A 20,047-nucleotide genomic window follows, 5' to 3' on the forward strand; every position below is an offset into this window, starting at 1 on the left:
CTAAGCAAATGGAAAAAAAAGAAATTTCCTCCATCTCCCCGTTACAGACTGTCTGGAAGATTCTTAACTGATCCATACACCATCCACATACAAACAGTGTGCTGCCCTTTAAAATAAGAACCTGGGGCCGGGCGGTGGTGGCGCACGCCTTTAATCCCAGCACTCGGGAGGCAGAGGCAGGCGGATCTCTGTGAGATCGAGACCAGCCTGGTCTACAGAGCTAGTTCCAGGACAGGCTCCGAAGCCACAGAGAAACCCTGTCTCGAAAAACAAACAAACAAAAAAAAAATAAGAACCTGGGGGAGGGAGGAGGGGCCTGGCGAGTTTGCTTTCCTCCTCCACGCACTCAGCTCTCTAAATGTCTGTTTACACATGCACCTCTAAGTGATGCCCCACACTGCTAGGCAAGCTGCTTTCCCACTTCTACAGTGAACAGACGGCTCAAGACATCAATTATTTTCATTTTAACCAATTGACAAGAACTAGAGGTAACAGAAACAGAATGAACCACGAGTTCCAGACATGGAAATTCTGTAGAACAGCTAATGAAGTTCTCACAAGTGGAAAAATAAAAAACCACATGAGGCTTAGACACAGACACACACACACCCTTCTTGTTTGACTCCAGAGTTGAATAAATATTTCAAAGAAAGAAAAACTTTAAACTGACTAAATGTTTGCAGATTTTTAAGAATTAATACACATTATCTTAAGTATAACTTTGGATGTGATAATTGATGTTAGTTGTTTGTAAAGATTCACGTGGATGGTAGAGGTGGGTCAGTTGGAAACACCACCCTTGTTGCATGCAAGCATGTAGACCTGAGTTTGGATCCCCAATACCCACATAAAAGCCAGGTGTGGCAACACACACTTGAAACCACATCACTGAGAAAGCAAAGGCAGATATCTGGAGCTCACTGGTCAACCAGTCTAGCCAAATTGGTGAGTTCAGGGAATGACCTTGTGTCCCAAAAATAAGGTAGAGAAAGATTAAGATACCTGGCCTCCATATACATCAGCATGGCCACTGTGTGTATGTGGGGGGAGGAGGGTTGTCTTGAACTCTTAGACATGTATTCTAAAATACAAAACTATTTACAGATGTTATAATTTGATATATAGAACTTATGTTTAGCTGAGGTCTTGAGGGTGGGGATAGAAGATTAACCTTGAATTGGTAGCTAAGCTGTGCCTTCGTGGAAGACTGGCAAACTACCTATACTAACTTTTCTGTTTGTGCATGTGTGTGTGAAAAAACTACTTTGGTATCTTTTAACTTCATGTTCATCCCACTTGAAACAAGAGAAGCAATGGGAAGCAGCAGCTCTGAAAGAGAAGCATCCGAGAAAGCAGAGAAGGTCTGGAAGTCAGTCATCCACGCTGGAGGCTTCTGAATTGTATGTTTCCACTTTTATTTATTAAAGAGTATAGTGCCATCATTTCTGCTAGCCAAAAACAGAACTTACTAAGTCCACAGGCCTCCTTTCCATAACTCCAGAGATGGAAACTGTGATCACGAATAGCTGTCACTATCACAATGGTGCTAAATTTCATGGTTCAAAGAGATTCTCCATGATGGGCCTGACCTAATCACTGAGCCCTTTTTCTATCAATATTTTGGCTAGTTATTCCTTTTTTAAAAAAAAAAAAGGAAGGAAGGGAGGAAGAAAGGAAAGAAGAAAAGAAAGGAGTAGGAGAAGTTTGCCCCTGATGGCATAGAAGAAAGCAAGCATCTTCCCAGTAAATTGCCAAAGTGGGCCTGCATGCCATGGAACATAAGAGGACCAGAACTAGCCAGTGGTCCTTGGTCCTTTATCACAAGAAAATATACTGTGACAATAACCAGTGAGCTTAGAAGAGGGTACTAAACCCCCCTGAAAACATCAGCCCTGCCTGACCTGGACTTCTGATGAGTGCTGGGTTAAGCCACTAAACTTGCACTAAGTTATTAGGCAGCAGCCAAACCAACACGCCTTGAGGACATCTTGAAGCTGGGCAGCACCACAGTCTCTCAGGAGCTACCTCTGCACATGGACTCTATTTCCAGTGGCACAGAGTAACTCCCCAAACATCTTGTCATTTTTTAATGTGCAGTTGCTCAAGGGGTCATGAATCCAAATTTAAGAAACCTTGAGCTTCATGATCTCTGACAAATGAAATATATCTTATCGATAAACACAGCATTATGGAGTTCCTACTTGAATGGTTTTTATAGTGTGAAATTTCCACGGAGGAAAAATCTTGCAGAATTCTCAGACGGAACAAGTTTAAAGCAAATGTCACTAAAGTAAATACATCCCCAACTTCATCATTGCAGTGGGTGAGAAACAGACAGTGACTAGAAGATACAAACCAGGTCCCACTACAGCAAAATGTCTTCCTAGCAGTCTTTCATATTTCAGATGATCTATAAATGTTCAGAAGCTTCCAGTTATTCGTCTCCATGGTATGTATCTGCTTAGAGGAATTAAGATACATTCAACAACTGCAACGTTAAGTAGTACCTCTGAGCTCTCTGAGGTTCTCCCCACATGACTGCTTCTAGTTTGCCTTATTTTATACATTTTTAATTGATATTTATTGAGCTCTACATTTTTCTCTGCTCCCCTCCCTGCCTCTGCCCTCCTCCCCTCAATCTAGTTTGCCTTTTAAAGACCTTCACTGTAATAGACTTTGCATTCCCTGAAATGTCCTAGCTCGGTGGTTTTTGCTGTACTAATAAATCATGTAACTATTACTATTCTCAGAACATCTCATCATCCTCCAGAAGAAGCCTCATGCTCTTTTTAGCTGTCATTCTTCCTTCAAGTACCATGTCATGCTAACAAACTTTGAAATCTCCTTAGAAAATCCTGGCCATGCAAGTCTCAATCACCATTGTGGAAAAACTGCAAGCATAAAAAAGCACTGAAAAACCTGATTTGAGATTAAAGACTACAGTCTCCTATAAACATTTGTGGTGGGATAATCTTTTGTACACTGTGAAGATTTGTCACTCTGACTGGGTTAATAAAGAGCTGAATGGCCAATAGCTAGGCAGGAGAGGATAGGTGGGATTCCCAGGCGGAGAGAGGAAGTCAGAGGGGTGAATCTAGGCTCATGGGAGACGCCCAAAACAAGCATACAGCATAGAGAGGTTAAAAAAAAAAGCCATGTGGCAGAACATAGATTTAAAAATATGTATTGATTAAGTTATAAGAGCTAGTTGGGGACAAGTAGAAGCTAAGGCCAAGCTTTCAGAATTAATAAGAAGTCTCCATGTCAGTATTTGCAGGCTGGCAGTCCTATAAAAGAAGTCGGCCTACAAACATTGCCGTGGCCATTCCTTCGAAATGATGGAAATGTAGGCCAGACAGATGGTTCAGCAGGTAAGGGCACTGATAGTGTAAGAGAGGACCAACTCCTGCAAGCTGTCCTATGACCTTCACACATGACACATAACCACACACATACATACAAAATAAGCAAGTGAATGCAGAAATAAGTAAAAAGGAGAGCTGGAAAGGTTCCAAATAGGCAAAACATGAGACTTCTCAGAGTGGAAACGATCCTTCCACTTAGGAAATGCCCTCCCGCACAAGGTCATCTGTTTATTTTAGAAATCATAGATTTGAATAAGTAGAGCAAGACTTCTGTATTACAAAAATAAGATCATAAAACAACATTCTGAAATAGCCACAGCCAACACCAAAGACATGTTCTACATGAGAGAAGGATGTTTTCAGGTGCGGCTTCTACAGTTTATAATGGGGCCCATAAATTATTAAGCATATTATTCCTAAAAGTTAATTGTGTTCTTGTCTCTGCTATGCTTGCTTAGGAATCTGAATCTGAAAATGATCTTTTTAAAAGCCACTTGAGGGCTAGGGAGATGGCTCAGTGGGTTAAATTGCTTGCCATCAAGCCTGACAGCCTGAATTTGATCCCTGGGAGCCACAATATGCAAGAACTAACTCCTAATGTGTACCATGGCACACACATGCATGTGCCCCCCATACACAGAGACACAATCAATCAATCAATGCTCCCCGACACACACACTTGGTTCTTAGAACCCGGAGACAAAGACAAGCTCTTTCATGGGGATGTGGTGCTGGGAAGGCACCAGCTCAGGAAGCAGAGCCAGACTGCCCTGCTCTGTGGAGCCAGAGTCAGCTAGGAAGCCCTCAGAGACCGAGTGAGCTGCAAAATTACTTAGCACCTTTCAAGATTACTTCTGAGCCTCTTCTAGAACAGAGGCGAGGAAGTGCACTCGTGACTACTCTCCTGCCCAGGTTTATTTCAAAGAAGCTTAGTGTTAGGCACTTGTGACCAGGTGGTTTCTGTTACCTTTTCCTATAACAATGGATTAAAGTGTACAGAATCCTCCCCGGGAAACATCTTGGGGAAAAGATAACTTCCATGTACTTACAGGTGTTTCGGTTACATCTGCCAAGATACCATAAAGCTCCAAGCTTAATAAAAGCAATGGGTCCAGCATATCACACGATATGCACCACACCACCCACAAAAAGAACCTTCCTCACATATGCAAAATTCTAAATAAAAAAAATTCACAACATTCATACAAAATGAATGCGAAACTCTTAAAGTTAGACTTTTAACCAGACAGACAGATAGCCTGGCACACACTAGACCCGCACTTCCCAAACCCAGGATCCTCCTATTTCTCATCTTTTCACCTGGGGTGAATGTGACTGTCCTGGAGCTGGGGCCCTAGGTGTCCTGAGTCAGTCTCCCGATGCACCTCTTTCTCAAATCAGCTGCAGGAAATTCCAATGCCTAGCCGAGGTAGAAAACTAAAAAAAACGGACACAGTAGACTTTGAGAAGGGGTACAGAAGACCTCAAAAATCCCACCTAACCCTGACAAGGAGCTATGGTTGACTTGTTTTTGATTCTGTGTGTGGTTTGTGAGTATTATATTCATACTTATTCATCTGGGCATGTATATCTGTACATGTGGGTAGGTGTGTGTGTGTCAAGGTCACTTGCCCTCCGCCTCATTATTTTAAGAGCAGGTCTCTCACTACATCTAGAGTGCACCTGTCTCCATTCCCACAGGTGACAACACTGTGTCTGCCGTGTTAGGTGGGTATAGATATTCAGACTCAGATCCCCAGGCTTGCCCGCCATGCCCAGCATCCACCGAGCCTTCTCCCTAAGCCCTGGCTTACTGTTTAATGGAAAGCCTGCCCCCTCACACATTATCTTCACCTTAGCTGCTCAAGAGTGGATCTTGGGTCAGTTCATGAAAACCTGACAGCATTTTCACTTTGTGCACCTCAGGTTTAGGAGGTGCCACAGCCCAAGCTGGACAGTCTCATCTGAGGAAGAAAATGATAAAAAGAACATCACTGTGTTAATTCTTTCCAGAGCTCCTCCTACCCTGCGAAGAGCTGCAGTGGCTAAAGGCTAAAGTCTTCTTTAAAGCACACTGTCCTTTGACAATGACGACAGCACTGGCTTCTCCTTTCCCCAAAGCCTTATCTTCCTTACCCAGAGATAATGTGACTGACCTACAAACTCAGGCCATGGGCTTCAAAGCCATTTACTTACTGGCTCTGGTGGGCTTCCCCTGACACCGCACCAGTGTCTCACAGGGTCCCCTGTTGTGCTTAAGGACATAGCCTTAAAATGTGGCTGGTTTCCCAGGCTGTGGTCATGGACGAATGGAGAAATGACCCCAACGGGGCTAATCCGCTGACCTTTACTTGACTTTAACCAACTGCACAAATAAATAAAACCAGCAGGGGCAGTTCCATTCCCAAATGAAATCAATGTATCCCTAAACATGAAAGCCTGCTTCCAAGTTGAAAGCTCTTGGACCATCTAAAATCTGGCAACTCTTGCTCCACAAGAGCAAGTTTATCCTCTAGGAGGTACTTGGCTGGCCATGTCTGAAGACATTTGGGGCTGTGCTGCCACAGTGGAGAAGGGGTGCCGTGGGCAAGTGCTGGATACATGGCAGAGGTGCTGCTGAACAGGGCACAGAGCAGACCTCCCCCTCAACCACATTAGCCAGGCCAGTCTAAGCTGTGCTTAGGTTGAGACACAGGGTTCAGAGAAGACAGGACCATTGCCAGACACTACTGGATAAACCTTTGAAGAAACTCAGCGCCGGTGAGATGGCTCCACAGCCAAGTGGCTCTGCAAGTTTTACCTGCCACTAAGACTGACGGCCTGCTTTCAGGCCCCAGGACTCACACGATGGAAGAAGAGGGCTGACTCTCAAAAACTGGCCTCTGACCGCCATGTGTACACATTCACATGATGGAGTTTGCATTCAAGTTCATTCTCTCCTCTCTTCCCCAGATCCCTCTCCAGTTAGCTTCAGCTGTCAACATGACACAGCCCAGAGTTAGAGAGGGACTCTTAACTAGGGGATCAGAGTCTCGAATCTCGATGAGACTGGCTTGTGAGCATGTCTGTGGGGGCATTGTCTTGGTTGATAAGCGATGTAGGCAGCCCAGCCCACCATGTGCAGCAGCTCCTCCAGCCAGGTGGTCTAGGTTTGGTAGAAAGCGGGCTGAGCACCAGCAGGAGAGGGCAAACCAGGAAGCAGCACTCCCCATGGTTTCTGCGCCAGTGTTCCTGCCTGACTTCCCTCAAAGACACACTATGGCATGGAATTAGAAGATGAAACAAACCCTTTCTTTCCCAAGTTGTTTTTGGTCATGATGGTTATCAGGGCAACAGGTGACAAACCAGAACACACACACACACACAAAATAAACAATGTAAAGACACTTTTAAATAGTTACACGTTTAACATCATCGAGGAGGCCAAGGAAGTAAAGAGATATCACCATATGGTAAATGGCCATGCAGAGACACAAGCGCATGGTGAGATCTGTGATGATCAGAGAATAGATGCTCAAGCCCTTCCGTGCCGAAGAAGGAACGTGCTGGGCTGGGAATGCAGCCTCGCTGACAGAGTGCTTGTCTAGCATGCACAAAGCCTTGTGTTGATCCCCAGCACTGTGTCAAGCAGGAGAGGTAGCATACCTCAGTAATCCAGGATTTCTGAGGTAGAGAAAGGATAAAACTCAAAGCCATATTTGTCTACATAGGCATCTCAGGCCAGCTTGGGACACAGGAAGCAACCCCCTGCAGAAGGCGGAAAAACACTTCTGGCTAAAACATCCACAGGCAGCAGCACTGCTGGCCTTACCCTCGCTTAAAGAGAGTACCAATTTAAACAGAATGGACTATCACCCAAAGACACTGCCTAGCCTCATCCTTTATAGCCTAAGGAATTTCCTGTGGTTAAGAGCTTGGCATTCGCCCCAGAGGAGTGGGCTCTGTCCAGCATGGAACAGGATAGGATCTCAGGTCCATGTCCCAGGGCAAAAGGCAGGATGGGAAACTGAACAGGCAAGCCCAACAGATGTTATTAAACCAATATTACACAGTGCCATAGAAATTAGGTCATTACTGTTCTGCTGACACTCCACTCCTAACAGTGTATAATTTCCTCCCAGGAGGGTTCCATGTGAACATGCTGTTGTACAAATGAGGAAAAGGAGGCCCAAGAAGTGTAAAGGATTCACTGGGATCACCCAACTCTGAATGCCACACCAGCTGGCAATTTTTTTTTTACTCTGTGCAACAGCAAAGCACAAGGAAGGTAAAAAGATTCCATTCAAGGTATCAAACATTCATGCTGAATTCCTGCCAAATATAAGCCATATATAGATGCTAAATTTAAGCCCACTTATAGTTATCTGTTTCCTATGGCCCCTATAGGTCAATCCCTGAGTATGCGCATTGCATACTCTCTGTTGGGAGCCCTGGTATGTCTGTCCCTGAGTGTGTGCATCTCCAGGAAGGCAGCATATCCCTGAGAATGTGCGTGCTGCTCTCTGTTAGAGGAATTCCTGGCCCAAGAACAGAGTGTAAATAAAGGCAATCCAGAGGGAAACCAGTGATAAGATAAGTGAAATCCAATAACTCCTGGTCCTCCCTCCACCTACTTCCCTCGTCTTGCTCCAGCAGAAAAACAACCTGGGCACTAGTGGGAGAGCTGCAATGTGAGCTGTGCTCCCAGAGGCCACTCGGCTCTCTGTTCTGGGCTGCATGGCCATGTGAAGGCAGCCCCATGTCCTTCAGAATAGGACAGTTGTGGCCCAGAAGGAAACTGGATGGATGGATGGATGGATATGTATAGACATAGATATATGACAGACAGACAGACAGATAGATAGCTTGGTTTAAATTTTCACTCAGCCCTTGACAGAAAGTGTCACAGGCAAAGCAGTTCCACAGACCTGGAGTTCTATGGTCACAAGTGCTACCTACCCTTAACTGGGTCACAGAGTCTTTCTAGTTGAGTCTAGTCTTTATTCTTCATTTCAAAAACAAAAAAACAAGGCTGTAGAGATGGCTCAGCAGTTAAGAACACTTGTTGCTCTTGAAGAGGACCCAGCACCCACATGACAGTTCCCTACCATCTGTAACTGCAGTCCCAGGGGATCTGGCGCCCTCTGAACTCAGAGGCATCTATACATACGTGGTGCACATCAACACATGCATTGGTTCTTATTAAAAGTACAAAAGGATAAAGGCAGGCCTGTCCATTTAATCCTCAGAGAACACGCTGCAGTCAGCCTCAGTCGTTGGCTTCAATTCCAAGCATTATTTATTCTTCATCCTTCCTGACTTTTAGTTCACTTACCACTGAGTGCTAAGCAATGTGGGGAGCACTCTGGTACAAATAAGATTGCCACATACAAAACAGGATGGGGAATAAAACAGAAGTTATTGTTTGATTTGGGGGAGGGGGCACCATCATCCAGAATCAAAAGCCACTAATACTGAATTAATTATAGCCATTAATCCAATGTCTTATTTTTTTTTTAAGTTTAAATGCTGGCCTTGAACATGAACAGATCACTCTTTTATGGAATTCTCTATATCCTCCTTTCCCTGTGTTCAGGGATGGAACTCAGTGCTTCAGGCTTCTGGAAGGCACTTTACCCACTGAGCCGCCTCACCGGTCCAGTCTTTTAAAAAATATTTCTCAACGATGGTTTGTAGTAAGTTCTCAGGATTCAGGAGGGCCCTTCCCATGGCAAAGCTGCAGCGTGTCTAACATTTCACTGCTTAGCTGTGTCAAGCTGCTTCAGGATAAGTATCTAAGTCTAGGCACACAGGGACAGCCTAGCTCACCTGGTAAATGCCACTAAGCACAGTTCCTCTCTTGTACAGGTCTGCAGGAGCTTTACGGGACAGCAGGGTGTGATGGGCAAGTTCTACATGCCCAGGAAATTCAGGGGGAAGGGAAATCCTAGAAGCGGCACCAAAACATACTGTTAATACCTGTCATTCCCTGGAAAAGGAAAACTACAGACTGCGGCCCTTGGCAAACTTTTAATGAGCCGTCTCTAGTTCTGACCCAATTTGTGCAAGAGGACAACTAACATAATTCCTTGGCAACCCACTGGCAACCCCTTGCCTCTAGCTTACAGGGTCTGTAGAAACTAAACACTGTCAGTTCATTTTATAATATGACACTTCCTTTTGCCCCTGGCAGTGATGGCTGTGCTGTGAAGGGCAGTGATGTACTGGGTAGTCTTAGTCTCCTCTGTAGCCAAAAGTATGAACGAACACACACACACACACACACACACACACACACCATGACTAGAGTTACAGGTGCACAGCTCAAAAATAAGGTGAATCTTACTATATTCTAGACCTAGCCTGACCTCTCTAACGACAAAAGCCTCGCGTACAGCTAGACTTTAATAAGAGCCCATTTTTAAAATATAAAAGATGGGCATCTGCTTCCTCCCAGCAAAGCTCAAAGCTAAGACCTGGGCAATCTACGCTTGGAAGTTTAAATTCCAAGCGCCCATCAGACAGGCGGTGCTGCCATCTGCACTGCAAGTATTTTCTTCTGAAGGGAAAGGGACAAACACCAGCTTAATAGGTGACCCTAATTATATGCCTGGCAGGAATACAAGTAACTTTCAATGCCAAACCTAGAGCAGTTTATAGAAGGAATGAGCTCAGGTTCTTGCTAAAGGTGAATGACATACTTAAGAAATACAGCAAGATGGATGGGCGGGGGAGCTTCCCAAGTCTGGCAAAGGAGTATTATGTTTCAGTAGCCTAATGGCAAACAGGCTCCGTGCTTGCATTTTCTCTTCCTGGCAATCTCTGCATTGCAGCACAGCTTCCCCATTACTCCCCTAAATTGCCAAGTTTCTCCTGTAGTGAATTGTCTACATCAAATATCGTCAATGTTGCACAATACTGAGTTCGATGCCAAGAGAGAACGTCAGGAAGTCACACCAACTACACTGGAAGTGAAACACACTTCCCTAGTTTTCCACATTTAATTCACAGTGGTAGCTGTGGTTTAAGAACTACAGCTGTTTACTTGGCTCTGAATTTGCTACATTATAATGAGTCTCTCTTTTGAGGCAAGGGGAGCGAGAAAGGGTTATTTTAATGCCTAAGGATGTTAAATATCAGATTGCATGCTTAACTACTGCTCAAGTTTTTATTATTTTTTGTTAAAAGAGCTTTCAAAGCTTACCTTAAAAGGGAAGGAAACAGATATATTAAAGTAGGCCTCTGTTGCCCTTTACTAGGTAAAAAGCCTGTTCCCAGATGAAGAACTCAAGCCAGTGAAAAATTATTCTCACAAATAGGGTCTAAAACTGGACAATCTCCAAAAAATATTTAAATATATTATATAAAAATATGTCATTTTTCAGATACTCTGTCTACATGAAATATACATGTTTTATGAAATATAGCAAAAAAGGAAGCTCAAAAGCTTTATCATTCAAATACTAAATGTGGCATTGAATGTTGAAGCTTAGCTGACAGGGTGCCTCTCAGGCATGCAGAAAGGCCTTGTTCAGACCCGGTAAACCAGGTATAAACCAACTGGAGAAGCACAGGCCTCTCTAGCAAAGCATTTAGGAGACAGGCAAGAGAATCAAAATCTCAAGCCTGCCCTCCACTGTAGAAATTTAAGGACAGCCTGGGATACATGAGACCTTATTCAAAAACTGGGGACACAGGTGAGGGGGTGGACACAGGACCCTTGTTGCTATGCTCTGAGAACTCAACAAACTCAATCCATTCTTAGACTATGAAAGCAAACTCCCTTGCTGATGCTCTGTTCTCTGCTCCTGAGACAGTGGGAAGGATCCCAGAAACAAAAAAGGAGACAATATCTTTCTCTGCTGTCTGCAAGGTGGAATATAGGTCACTGAGATCAGCTGCCATCTCATCTTCATCTGTCCTGCTTTCAATGGGGATGCTAATGAGCTGAGGACAGGGTCTCTGCGGCAATATACACAGAAGACAGTGCACTCACTAGGTAACTTCAAAATGGATAGAGCTGTCTCATCTCAGCCTGCCCTAGCCGTTCTGCCAACAGACTTACTCACAAGTCTCAAACAGAAACGAAGGACCGCTGAAATGGAACCTGTGCAATCCTTTGAGTGCCTAAAAAAGGATGCTGTGAGTGTTTAACTTAGATACGAACTGGGAAGCTTTCCTGCATTGCCGAGTTAGCACCAGAACAAGTGAGAGCCATTATCATCCTTGGCCAAAGGGGGGCAGGGAGCGGGGTCACTTTCATTTCAACTGAAGTGTCCTGTAGAGAAAATAAGTTTGGCAACCAAAACTGGCAAGGTTTTGTTTTGGTTTGTTTCCTGAATTATGAGAATAGAGACTTAAGACTTGGAAGCACAAAACTATCTGTCGCTAGGAAAGATTCCCACCCCAGTGACATGCTCTGTGGATCATTTTCTGAACCAAACACCTGTGAAACTCTCAGTGGTACTGAACTTTGTGGGAAAGACTTGTTCCCTCTGATGTTGCTATAAGTTTGAAGTGTTTTCACAGAAGAACCTAAGAGTCTCAAGCCAAAGCTATACTCTAAATATTTACAAAGTGAAACTGTTTCAGTCTTAACTGTGTTTTGTTTTTAAACACCTGTTTGTCCCAAGACTAAAGGCAGCTTTTTAAACAAAGTAGCTCAAATCAAACCATCCACAAGCACATTCTCAACACTCAGAACTATCTGCCAAGGACAGAGAGATGGGATTCACATTCCACTCAGGGATGTGACCAAAACACCATGCGCTCTATTCCCCTGCTCAAGATGGTGCACACTCCAGACCACAGGATTTGCCCACTGCATCACAACACCTTTCCTGACACCAGACAGATGTCCTCTCCTCAGAAGGGCCTGGAACAGACCCTGCTTCTAGAACAACTCTGCCCCAGATGGCAAAAGACTGCTGTCTCCCAGCAACTCCAGGAGCTGCTGGTGAACTGACAAAAGCTTCTAGCTATCTTTGCCTTCGGTTTTCTCCTCAGCTTCCCGCCATACACCTTCTGGGAAAATTATCTGGGCCAAGGAGAGTACAACTAATAAAAGTATCTAGTTTAGGGTACAAAGAAATTATAGCAAGAAAAACAATAGCCTATGTAGGTGAATGTATTCCAAAAGCAATTATAAAATAACAAAATATATCATCTTTACACTCATGGAAAAGAACTGCAGCAAGATATGTTGACAAAAAACAGCAGGGGAATTATTACAACAAGTTATATAACTATCAGGAGACAGAATACAGACCCTGGATTTCCAATCCTCCTTAATATTCATTTAACAAATGCTTATTCCACATTCTGAAAAGACTGAGAAAACAAAGTGCCTGCCTTCAAAAAGCTTAGCACAGAGAAGCAAAGATGAATATGCTAATAAATGAAGGGCATTTTCCCATTATGATAATTCCTAGGACAAATATAAAAACACATGCATATATACATAATAAATAAATGACCGATAACCTCTGCTGGTGCCTTCTCACAGGGATGTAACCACCTACTTAAGACAAGGTGTTGAATGTTAACCACGTGGCACAACAGCCCACACATTAACCTGCACATGAATGCACTTGCGTAGACACTCCTGTATACACCATCCCCCATTTCGGAGAGATAATTCACTTGGAATAAGGAGCAAACAGGTGATGGGAAACAAACATCTTAGAATTTAATTGCCTTCATCAAGAGTCGCAAACCACAAAATCTACACAACTAATTGTGACTATGTACATAAAAGTCCAGATGCTTAAGATAATAGTAGTATCAAGTATATCATAAATTTAAGAATAGTACTTTATTTAAAAATAACTGCCTTGTCCGTTTTTAACAGTACCCCAAGGATCTTGGTTTTGGGGTCAGCAACACAAACAATGCTACAATGTCAGAGCCAGGTTTACACCTTGTGTTATTTGGAGGAGGGGTCATTTTCAGAATTGCAAGGTTTTAAACTTAGAATCAAAGTTAGGAATTCTTTGAACTCGCCTGTCCACACTATCAATGAGAGGGCAGGTGCCCCCAGGGGTAATAGGTTAACCCATGGCAGGGTAGCACACAGAGAGCCGGTACAGGACTTAGGGCTCCTAGCTTCAGCATCCAGAGCTTCACTTTTAAAGACCTTCAGCAGCTGGCATTTAGATTTTATGAAAATTATTGTGACAACTGTGTTCCCACACTTCAACTTGAGTTATTAATTGTCCTGTCATTTTCAGGTAACAGCACCTCGGGCTAGTTTCTGACCAGCAGGCCTGGGCAGAGTGACCTTGTTGGGAAAACTACCTCCAACACTATTAACTGTGATAATGGTGGGAAGACACAGTTCGTTTGATGGAGGAAAGACATCTTCCAAATTTAGTTTGCCCTAAGACAAAAGCCCCAGACAATCCCTTTTGAGATGGTGTATCGGCAGGAGGGAGGAAAAGGAGTCCAAGAAAGGTGTCCAAGCTATGTAGGAGAGAATAGGGGGTGTCCCAGAGATGCCAGAGGGTGAGGAAGAGGGAGCAGCTGGGCCTAGGGCAAACATTTGACCACACCCCCGGCCACGCCCTCCCAGCTGCCCGCAGAGCCACAACGAATTGAAACACCAGTGTGAGCTGTTAAGATTCCGAAGGCAGAAGTCGCCATGGCAACCGGATTCGTCTTGCAGGCAAACTATGCTTCAATTCACTAGGTCCGGCTCAAATCTCAAGAAACTACCAATTCAATGGGGGCAAAACGGTCACGGGCAGCATTTGCTACGGATGCTCTATGGAGGTTGAAGGTGGGAGACAGGGACTGGAGAGCAAAAAAAATCTATTCCTGAGCACAGTAAAACATGTTATGGGGAGGGGACACAACGCCCCAAACCTTGCCGGTAAGCAACGTGCAAAAGACCTTAGAAGGGTTTGATGAGTGTGTGAGTAAACGAACGAATGAAGCTGATGGAGAAAAGGAAGAGAAAATCCAGAGGACTTTAGAGTTGTCGGACCGGGCCTCGCCTCGCTCTATTCTCCAGTCAGGAGACAAGCCGATCACAAACAGCTGGTTTAGGGCACCAGTTGGATAAACCCGATTATCCAGCCTCCTGCCCCCACAGCGAACCTTATCATTAGGTTATCCGCCACCCCGTCACCCCCAGGGTTCTAAGGAGGGCGTTTAAGCCCCCGCCCAGGTGTCCTTTGCAGGGCTCGATTCGGCAGAGCCAAGACTGAGATGCGCCCTCCAAAGCAGGACGCGGGGAACCCGGTCGAATCCCCGGGAGGCGTATCTCCCCGGGCAGCAGCCAGCCGCCGGCTCGCGGCCTCCGCAACGCCAGGCTTCCCTCTTCTCTGAGCACACCGTAAGCACGGGCACTGCCTGGATTACAGTCACTGCCTCCGCTTTAAAGAGTATGGCTTGACACGAAGGTGCCAGGGATGATCGGGGACCCGCGGCCACCGCAGTGCCCACGATCTTACAGAGCCAGCGGCCCAGGAACGCCACCCGCTGCCGCAGCTCCCGCAGCCCTGGTCCCGGGGAACCCTCGGCCAGGAGGCGAGCTATACCCAGCCGGTTCCACTGCCACAGAGCGCCGAGAAAAGAAAGGAGGGAGGGACCCCATCCTCGGGGACGCCTTCCTTCAGGCTCGCCTCGCTCCGTGCGGCGCTGCAGCCATTTTCCAAAGCCTAGTTTGGCAGCCCGTAGCAGTCTCGGTCCCGTTCCCACCCAGATCCAACCTGAAGGACGAGTTTAATATTTACCTACTGGCCCGGGAGCTCCGGGAAGCAGCCCGAGGGAGCGCCGCCAACAGCGCGAGGAACCAGCACGCCCACCCCGCGCCACGGTGCGTAGCCGCTAATGAATGAGTAGGGCGGGCGAGCCGAAGCGTCCCCTCACCTGAGCAGCTGCTGCATGCTGAAAAGGCCGCTCTGCGTTCCCGGTACAATGGGATCCGGTTAAACAGTTCCCTTCACAGCCGCTCGTAGGTTACCAACTCGCAGGTGACATCACCCACGCCTCGTCTGATAGGATACAATGTGGCATCCACTGCGCATGGACGCCCTGGCTGGGCCCTTAGGATTCAGGGAGTTGTAGTCCCCATCCTGCAGAGAGATGCGAAATAGCCTTGTCATCCTCGCCAGTGAGAACTACAGTTCCCATGGTGCCTCTCTTCCCCACTGTGCCCGCCCCTCCCCGCCCCTCCAGACTCGCCCCCTCCCCGCCCCTCAGTCGAGCACTAACCGCGGTGGTCGTTCAGAAGCCTAGCAGCGAACTGCTTGGCCGAGAGGGAGGGGCACCCAGCGGCCGTGCCCTTTGACTTGACCTCTGTTCTGCGGACTAGCGGGTAGGCTGCGGGACCAAGGGGCGTCCTGAGCTCGCGCCCACCTACTGGGCACTTCTGGTCGACTGGGCTCTCCTGCCCCCAGCTGGGAAGGGTCCATAAAAGCCTTTCTCTGCCTTCCCAACTCAAAGCCACTAATTCATTGGACTCCAGGGGTTCTGGGTTGAATACCGAGCGGACATTTCCCCGGTTGCCAGGGATCTAGCAAAGCCAGCCGTGGAAGGGAGGAATCCCCTTGCAGCACACTCGCTTCAATTCACCTTCCTTTTCTCTTTCCTTCTCCCCCTTTTTAACCAAGACCGAGTAGCCAAGAAGAAAGCCCGGAACAGTGTAGTCGGCTGACCTGACAGAAAAACTGGCGGCTGTCACTAATGGAAGTGCAGTGTAATTAATAGAAGACAGAGACAGTCACCACAACCCAGCGTCCGCGAGCCTGCTGCTGTGGAGATAGTACTATCGCACAGCCATGCTTTTGTTCATCCCTGAAGGGACTTCCCGCTCTGGTGGCTCTCAACTCTTCCGAAGACAGCATGCATGTCTAAAAATTTTAGTTAATTATGCGTTCATAAAATTGAAAATCCGCAACCCTCCCCCCACCGTCGCTCCCCACACGTTTTCTTTTAAAAATACAAAAATGTTAAAGACCTTAAAGCAAACAGTGTCCTAAAGGGTTGCCCGGATCTTCAGACACCTCTATGCATATTCAAATAGCATGGAATTCTGACCCTTCTGGCAGATTTTGGTTTTAATACATAAAAGTTTTCAGGGTCGTTATCAAGTTCAATGAATACCAAACATGAAAATTTAACGGGGGCGGGAGAACAAATATCTGGGTGTCTTTTTACATTAAAAAAAAATGCGTTTATTCAACTTTCAGTGGTACTGCTGTGATCAACTCACATGCCCACTTCACCAGCAAAGTTAAGATTTCACACCTCAGGAAATGAAGACTGACAATTAAAATTTCCAACAACTCTTCACCTGATTGCTGGTGGACTGTCACCACTCCTCTCCCCCTTTCCATCTCGAAACAGTGAGGTTCCAGGGAAATACATTCTTGGAGCTGGATGAGGCCGTGGAGGAGAGGGGAAGTGTTCTGTGAAAGAGGAGGATTACAGCTGAATTCCCATTTCCTTTTGACAAGCCTGTTCCGTACACACCAGACTATTTTCCTCCACCGAAGCAGGATAACGCTGTTGCTCTTCTGATCTACTCCGTCCATCTCAAATATTATCTTAAATGGAAGCCAGACAACACAAATGTTCCCTTAGCCATCAGACCAAGGGAGCAAGCAGTGATGCTCTAGCTAATTGGTAGACTTAATGTATTGCACAGTTCGCTGTGGGAAGATATTCAGAAAGAAACCCGACCTGGGATGATTCTAAAGGCTCCTCCAGTCTTATAAATGTGGAAAGCTTTTAGGTGGAAACATAGGCAGTGAGCTTGAAATTTACTGAGTCAATAAATTGAACGTGGAGCCTTTCTATCAGGCAAGGTTCACCCTTGTAGATGAAAGCATGTTGTTAAGGGATGCTCAGAGAAATAATTTTCTAGAAGAAATCGCCTTTCAGCAAGCTCTCTTGGCTCTCAGCAATAAAGAAAGGGAATAGACTCTTACCCAAAGCAAAAGGATCCATTCTCTGTAACAGAATGCTACAGGGTGTGGCGTGTGGTATAGCTGATCTCCACATATATTAGGAGAGTCTGCACAAAAGACAAAATAGGGAAGTGTGTGTGTGCGTGTATGTGTATGTGTGTGTGTGTGTGTGAGAGATTTCTATCAATCAACTCTAAATATAGATAACAGAGAGATGGCATGGTGTTTGAAAATGGTTTTCTGTGAGTGGTGAGGATTTAAACTGATCTCTGCACGCTGTTGCATTGGTAACCAAGGGAAACAAGATGGCTCTTTAGCATCAGAAATGCCATCTGTAGACCTGAAATCAGTGGAAGCTTAAACATTTCCATGATGGCATAGACGATCTCATATTCACACACACATGCACACACATACACGCACACACACTCGTTGTATATGTCTGTATTGAATTCTTTCTGTGAGACTCAGTCTCAAAAACAATGAGAAGCTCTCATTCTTTCTAGCTTAATCTATACTCCAAGCCAAAAAGATTTCTTTACTTTCTCCCTATCATTTTTAAACCACTGATCCTCTTCTAGAATTATCGTACAAAGACTCCACATCCCCCAACAATCACGACTATTAATTAGGAACACTTGGAGCCTTTAAGAATAGACTTGTCTCCATGAAGAGGCTGGGAGACAAAGGCATCATGGGGCATGTTGCTGATGTTTCAAAATAACATCTCCAGTCTCTGGTTACAAGGTTTTACTTCAGGGAGGGAATAAGACACCAACAGAGAATGTGAACGTTTATCACCTTACATGTGTTGCCATGTAACAGCTTGGTATTTCACAGCAGTTACGACTTTATGCTGAGCCTAGGTTTGGGATTGGGCCATTTTACTGTTTTCAGCCCTGCAACTTTGCTTACCTGTATAACTTATTCTCCCTGAGCCTCAGTTTCCTCACTTGTGTAATAGAATTAGTAAGAATGCTTTGGGGTACTAGACAAGGCATGTAGGAACACTCTTTTGAGGGGGAAGCAGAGTTGGGTGTTAAATAAAGATGTTTTAAAATCCACTTAAGCATGAGGGTTAAGAGAAAGGCAGGCTCTCTGAAGAAAGTAGGACACACCTGAAAGCAGGGGCCTGGGTTTCATAAAGAGCAGCAGAAACTAAGGCTTACTCAGACATGAGTGCAACATCCTCAATAGAGAGTTGCCAGAGGCTATTGGCTGTCCACAAAGTGATGATAAGGGCCTATTGCCGAAGACACAACACTTACGTGTCTCCTTGAACACAGGGAAGTCAAGCTGCCATCTAAGGAGAATCTTCACATCAACTGATTAATGTTCACAGATCTGGAAGGTGCTCTTCATGCTACCGGAGCGGGGGGGGGGGGGGGGGGATGCAAGCACCAACCCAGCTACAAACCTCTCTGTCTCTAATGATGACCTGCCCACAGGCTATGCTGGTGCAATGATGGCATAAACATTGTCAGCGTAACCAACCACTGTCTGAGTGGATTTAAGGCCCATGCTGTGAGATGAAACCCATTCCTGAAACTGCTCCGGTGGCCATGAGCCTGAAACTAGATAGGCCAGAGTCCAAAGGAAAACCAAACTGTTATTCCGCTACAGGCGCATAGCAATAAAATGACTTTTAATGACTAATGTTAATCTGTTAAAGGAACAAAGCAATAAAATGAGTCCTATACCTACAGATCAGGGTCTCGCCCAGCCATTACCCTCCTCCTACAGTTGATAGAAAATAATGCAAAGACCCACAACTACGGGGAGTGAGAGACCTTGGAACACACAGTCCGGAATGGGCTGTCCTCTCTGAAACCCCTCCCCTCAGGGCAGGGAAACTCTGTGAAAGAGGAAGCAGAAAGATTGTAAGAGCCAGAGGGGATGGGTGACACCAAGGAAACAGCGTCTTCCAGACCCTAGAGGACATGGACTCTCAGGGACTGTGGCAGCACAGAGAGGCCCAACACAGGTCCAAGCCAAGCCAAGCTCTAGGACTGAGACGGAGAAGTGGATGTGACCGCCCATGTCTAACCAAGAAACGTTCTCTATTTGGCACCGCCTTGCAAGGGAAAATTGGTTTTCTCCCATAGGGTCTCACTGGGGACGCAAACCACTTTTAAGGGCAGACCCCTTGCCTGGCAGTTGATGGCCAGGACCAAACAAATTCAATAGTATTTTGTATACTTTTCGTCTCATATTGCTTTGTTTGGGCACTTTGATTTTACTGGTCTTTTGCTTATATATTATGGTTTCCAAATTTGTGTTTTTATGGTGTGTGTTGTGTGTGTGTGTGCTTGTCTACATGTATATCTACTTTATTTCTCATGGGTTTTGCTTTGTTATTTTTTTGTTTGGTTGTTTGTTTGTTTTCTAAAGAAAGACTTGATGGAGTTGGAAGGGTGGGGAGGCATGAAAGATATGGGAGGAGATGAAGGAAGGGAAACTGATCAGAATATATTGTATGAAATAAATTATTTTCTATAAAAAAAGAGGGGTGCTAGGAAAACACTTCTGAAACTGTAAAAAACTTAGTTCTTACAGTCAACTGCAATTTTCTATGCTGTACCTAATGTTGAACTCGTTTAAGTTAGTTCTTAATCATGACAACACACGATTGGGACTTATATTATATGTACACCCTACCTTACCCTCAGCCATAAGTAGGAAGGAAAAAAGAGAGAGAACTCAGCAGTGGAATGGCGCTGATCCTTGGCCCATTCTTAGATCTGTGACTTCTTCGTCCACGGGGCCCAGCAGTCCTCGGTCTCAGGTGGA

The 20,047-nt window shown here is 45.4% G+C and overlaps 1 protein-coding gene across 4 annotated transcripts in view; it reads right to left on the reverse strand.

The window, feature by feature from the left end:
* Daam1 (dishevelled associated activator of morphogenesis 1) overlaps positions 1-15,345 on the reverse strand; it is a 157,323-nt gene extending 141,978 nt beyond the window's left edge. For 2 of the 4 annotated variants that reach the window (XM_075948884.1, XM_075948882.1), the window contains exon 1: positions 15,080-15,327. The gene's annotated coding sequence lies outside the window, so the exon portion shown is untranslated. Of the gene's footprint in view, positions 1-15,079 lie in introns of all 4 variants that reach the window. The other 2 variants (XM_075948883.1, XM_075948885.1) reach the window with 2 other exon arrangements.
* Positions 15,346-20,047: the final 4,702 nt, after the last annotated feature.

This window comes from Microtus pennsylvanicus, chromosome 14 (genome assembly GCF_037038515.1).
Source record: "Microtus pennsylvanicus isolate mMicPen1 chromosome 14, mMicPen1.hap1, whole genome shotgun sequence".
Taxonomy (NCBI): Eukaryota; Metazoa; Chordata; class Mammalia; order Rodentia; family Cricetidae; genus Microtus; species Microtus pennsylvanicus.